Genomic DNA, 5386 nt, shown 5'->3' with positions numbered 1-5386 from the left:
CTAATCCGTACCCTAACACGTACGCTCAGCCTAAACCGTTGTCGTACCCTAACCTGTACCCTAAACCGTCCCCGTCCCCAAACCCGAACCCTAACCCTAACCCTAACCCTAACCCTTACCCGAAGCCTTACCCTCACCCGTCCCCTAATCCTAACTCGTACGCTAACACTAACCCGTACCCTAACACGTACGCTCACCCAAAAACGTTGTCGTACCCTAACATGTACCCTAAAGCGTCCCCGTCCCCTAACCCTAACTCTCACCCTAACCCTAACCCTTACCCGAAGCCTTACCCTCACCCGTCCCCTAATCCTAACCCGTACGCTAACACTAACCCGTACCCTAACACTTACGCTCACCCTAAACCGTTGTCATACCCTAAACTGTACCCTAAACCGTCCCCGTCCCCTAACCCTAACCCTAACCCTAACCCTAAACCTAACCCTTGCCCGAAGCCTTACCCTCACCCGTCCCCTAATCCTAACCCGTACGCTAACACTAACCCGTACCCTAACATGTACGCTCACCCTAAACCGTTCTCGTACCCTAACCTGTACCCTAAACCGTCTCCATCCCCTAACCCTAACCCTAAACCTAACCCTAACCCTAACCCTTACCCGAAGCCTTACCCTCACCCGTCCCCTAATCCTAACCCGTACGCTAACACTAACCCGTAACCTAACACGTACGCTCACCCTAAAACGTTGTCGTACCCTAACCTGTACCCTAAACCGTCCCCGTCCACTAACCCTAACCCTAACCCTAACACTTACCCGAAGCCTTACCCTCACCCGTCCCCTAATCCTAACCCGTACGCTAACACTAACCCGTACCCTAACACGTACGCTCACCCTAAACCGCAGTCGTACACTAAACTGTTCCCTAAAACGTCCGCGTCCCCTAACCCTAACCCTAACCCTAACCCTAACCCTAACCCTTACCCGAAGCCTTACCCTCACCCGTCCCCTAATCCTAAACCGTACGCTAACACTAACCCGTACCTTAACATGTACGCTCACCCTAAACCGTTGTCGTACAGTAACCTGTACCCTAAACCATACCCGTCCCCGTCCCCTAACCCTAACCCTAAACCTAACGCTTACCCGAAGCCTTACCCTCACCCGTCCCCTAATCCTAACCCGTACGCTAACACTAACCCGTACCCTAACACGTACGCTCACCCTAAACCGTTGTCGTACCCTAACCTGTACCCTAAACCGTCACTGTCCTCTAACCCTAACCCTAACCCTAACCCTAACCCTAACACTTACCCGAAGCCTTACACTCACCCGTCCCCTAATCCTAACCCGTACGCTAACACTAACCCGTACCCTAACACGTACGCTCACCCTAAACCGTTGTCGTACCCTAATCTGTAGCCTAAACCCTCCCCGTCCCCTAACCCTAACCCTGACCCTAACCCTAACCCTAACCCTTACACGAAGGCTTACCCTCACCCATCCCCTAATCTTAAACCGTACGCTAACACTAACCCGTACCCTAACACGTACGCTCACCCTAAATCGTTGTCGTACCCTAACCTGTACCCTAAACCGTCCCCGTCCCCTAACCCTAACCCTAACCCTAACCCTAACCCTAAAACTTACCCGAAGCCTTACCCTCACCCGTCCCCTAGTCCTAACCCGTACTTTAACACTAACCCGTACCCTAACACATACGCTCACCCTAAACCGGTGTCGTACCCTAACCTGTACCCTAAACCGTCCCCGTCCCCTAACCCTAACCCTAACCCTAAACCTAACACTTACCCGAAGCCTTACCCTCACCCGTCCCCTAATCCTAACCCGTACGCTAACACTAACCCGTACCCTAACACGTACGCTCACCCTAAACCGTTGTCGTAAACTAACCTGTACCCTAAACCGTCCCCGTCCGTAACCCTAACCCTAACAATAACCCTAACCCTAACCCTTACCCGAAGCCTTACCCTCACCCGTCCCCTAATCCTAAACCGTACGCTAACACTAACCCGTACCTTAACATGTACGCTCACCCTAAACCGTTGTCGTACAGTAACCTGTACCCTAAACCATACCCGTCCCCGTCCCCTAACCCTAACCCTAAACCTAACGCTTACCCGAAGCCTTACCCTCACCCGTCCCCTAATCCTAACCCGTACGCTAACACTAACCCGTACCCTAACACGTACGCTCACCCTAAACCGTTGTCGTACCCTAACCTGTACCCTAAACCGTCACTGTCCTCTAACCCTAACCCTAACCCTAACCCTAACCCTAACACTTACCCGAAGCCTTACACTCACCCGTCCCCTAATCCTAACCCGTACGCTAACACTAACCCGTACCCTAACACGTACGCTCACCCTAAACCGTTGTCGTACCCTAATCTGTAGCCTAAACCCTCCCCGTCCCCTAACCCTAACCCTGACCCTAACCCTAACCCTAACCCTTACACGAAGACTTACCCTCACCCATCCCCTAATCCTAAACCGTACGCTAACACTAACCCGTACCCTAACACGTACGCTCACCCTAAATCGTTGTCGTACCCTAACCTGTACCCTAAACCGTCCCCGTCCCCTAACCCTAACCCTAACCCTAACCCTAACCCTAAAACTTACCCGAAGCCTTACCCTCACCCGTCCCCTAGTCCTAACCCGTACTTTAACACTAACCCGTACCCTAACACATACGCTCACCCTAAACCGGTGTCGTACCCTAACCTGTACCCTAAACCGTCCCCGTCCCCTAACCCTAACCCTAACCCTAAACCTAACACTTACCCGAAGCCTTACCCTCACCCGTCCCCTAATCCTAACCCGTACGCTAACACTAACCCGTACCCTAACACGTACGCTCACCCTAAACCGTTGTCGTAAACTAACCTGTACCCTAAACCGTCCCCGTCCGTAACCCTAACCCTAACAATAACCCTAACCCTAACCCTTACCCGAAGCCTTACCCTCACCCGTCCCCTAATCCTAACCCGTACGCTAACACTAACCCGTACCCTAACACGTACGCTCACCCTAAACCGTTGTCCTACCCTAACCTGTACCCTAAACCGTCCCCGTCCCCTAACCCTAAACCTAACCCTAACCCTAACCCTTACCCGAAGCCTTACCCTCACCCGTCCCCTAATCTAACCCGTACGCTAACACTAACCCATACCCTAACACGTACACTCACGCTAATCCGTTGTCGTACCCTAACCTGTACCCTAAACCGTCCCCGTCCCCTAACCCTTACCCTAACCCTAACCCTATCCCTAAACCTTACCCGAAGCCTTACCCTCACCCGTCCCCTAATCCTAACCCGTAAGCTAACACTAACCCGTACCCTAACACGTACGCTCACCCTAAACCGTTGTCGTACCCTAACCTGTACCCTAAACCGTCCCCGTCCCCTAACCCTTACCCTAAGCCTAACCCTAAACCTTACCCGAAGCCTTACCCTCACCCGTCCCATAATCCTAACCCGTACGCTTACACTAACCCGTACCCTAAAACGTACGCTCACCCTGAACCGTTGTCGTACCCTAACCTGTACCCTAAACCGTCCCCGTCCCCTAACCCTAACCCTAACCCTAACCGTAACCCTTACCCGAAGCCTTACCCTCACCCGTCCCCTAATCCTAACCCGTACGCTAACACTAACCCGTACCCTAACACGTACGCTCACCCTAAACCGTTGTCGTACCCTAACCTGTACCCTAAACCGTCCCCGTCCCCTAACCCTAACCCTAACCCTAAACCTAACCCTTACCCGAAGCCTTACCCTCACCCGTCCCGTAATCCTAACCCGTACGCTAACACTAACCCGTACCCTAACACGTACGCTCACCCTAAACCGTTGTCGTACCCTAACCGTTTCCCTAAACCGTCCGCGACCCCTAACCCTAACCCTAACCCTAACCCTAACCCTTACCCGAAGCCTTACCCTCACCCGTCCCCTAATCCTAAACCGTACGCTAACACTAACCCGTACCCTAACATGTACGCTCACCCTAAACCGTTGTCGTACCCTAACCTGTACCCTAAACCATCCCCGTCCCCTAACCCTAACCCTAACCCTAACCCTAACCCTAACCCTAACCCTAACCCTAAACCCTGACCCTGACCCTGACCCTGACCCTGACTCTGACCCTAACCCTAACCCTAACCCTAACCCTAACCCTAACCCTAACCCTAACCCGAACCCTAACCCGAACCCTAACCCGAACCCTAACCCTAACCCGAACCCTAACCCGAACCCTAACCCGAACCCTAACCCGAACCCTAACCCGAACCCTAACCCGAACCCGAACCCTAACCCGAACCCTAACCCGAACCCTAACCCTAACCCGAACCCTAACCCTAACCCGAACCCGAACCCTAACCCTAACCCGAACCCGAACCCGAACCCTAACCCTAACCCTAACCCTAACCCTAACCCTAACCCTAACCCTAACCCTAACCCTAACCCCTAACCCTAACCCGTACCCTAACCCGTACCCTAACCCGTACCCTAACTCTAACCCGTACCCTAACCCTAACCCTAACCCCTAACCCGTACCCTAACCCTAACCCGTACCCTAACCCTAACCCGTACCCTAACCCTAACCCGTACCCTAACCCTAACCCGTACCCTAACCCTAACCCTAACCCTAACCCGTACCCTAACCCTAACCCTAACCCTAACCCGTACCCTAACCCTAACCCGTACCCTAACCCGTACCCTAACCCGTACCCTAACCCTAACCCGTACCCTAACCCGTACCCTAACCCGTACCCTAACCCGTACCCTAACCCGTACCCTAACCCGTACCCTAACCCTAACCCGTACCCTAACCCGTACCCTAACCCTAACCCTAACCCTAACCCTAACCCTAACCCTAACCCTAAACCCTAACCCTAACCCTAACCCTAACCCTAACCCTAACCCTAACCCGTACCCTAACCCTAACCCGTACCCTAACCCGTACCCTAACCCTAACCCGTACCCTAACCCGTACCCTAACCCGTACCCTAACCCTAACCCTAACGCGTACCCTAACCCTAACCCGTACCCTAACCCTAACCCTAACCCTAACCCTAACCCTAACCCTAACCCTAACCCTAACCCTAACCCCTAACCCGTACCCTAACCCGTACCCTAACCCGTACCCTAACCCTAACCCGTACCCTAACCCGTACCCTAACCCGTACCCTAACCCGTACCCTAACCCGTACCCTAACCCTAACCCCTAACCCTAACCCTAACCCTAACCCTAACCCTAACCCTAACCCGTACCCTAACCCGTACCCTAACCCGTACCCTAACCCGTACCCTAACCCGTACCCTAACCCTAACCCTAACCCTAACCCTAACCCTAACCCTAACCCTAACCCTAACCCGTACCCTAACCCGTACCCTAACCCGTACCC

This window comes from Delphinapterus leucas, chromosome 16 (assembly GCF_059928025.1).
Source record: "Delphinapterus leucas isolate spDelLeu-1000000601 "Yukka" chromosome 16, BTC_Dleu_Yukka2, whole genome shotgun sequence".
Taxonomy (NCBI): domain Eukaryota; kingdom Metazoa; phylum Chordata; class Mammalia; order Artiodactyla; family Monodontidae; genus Delphinapterus; species Delphinapterus leucas.
Note: the sequence above shows the minus strand (reverse complement) of the source record.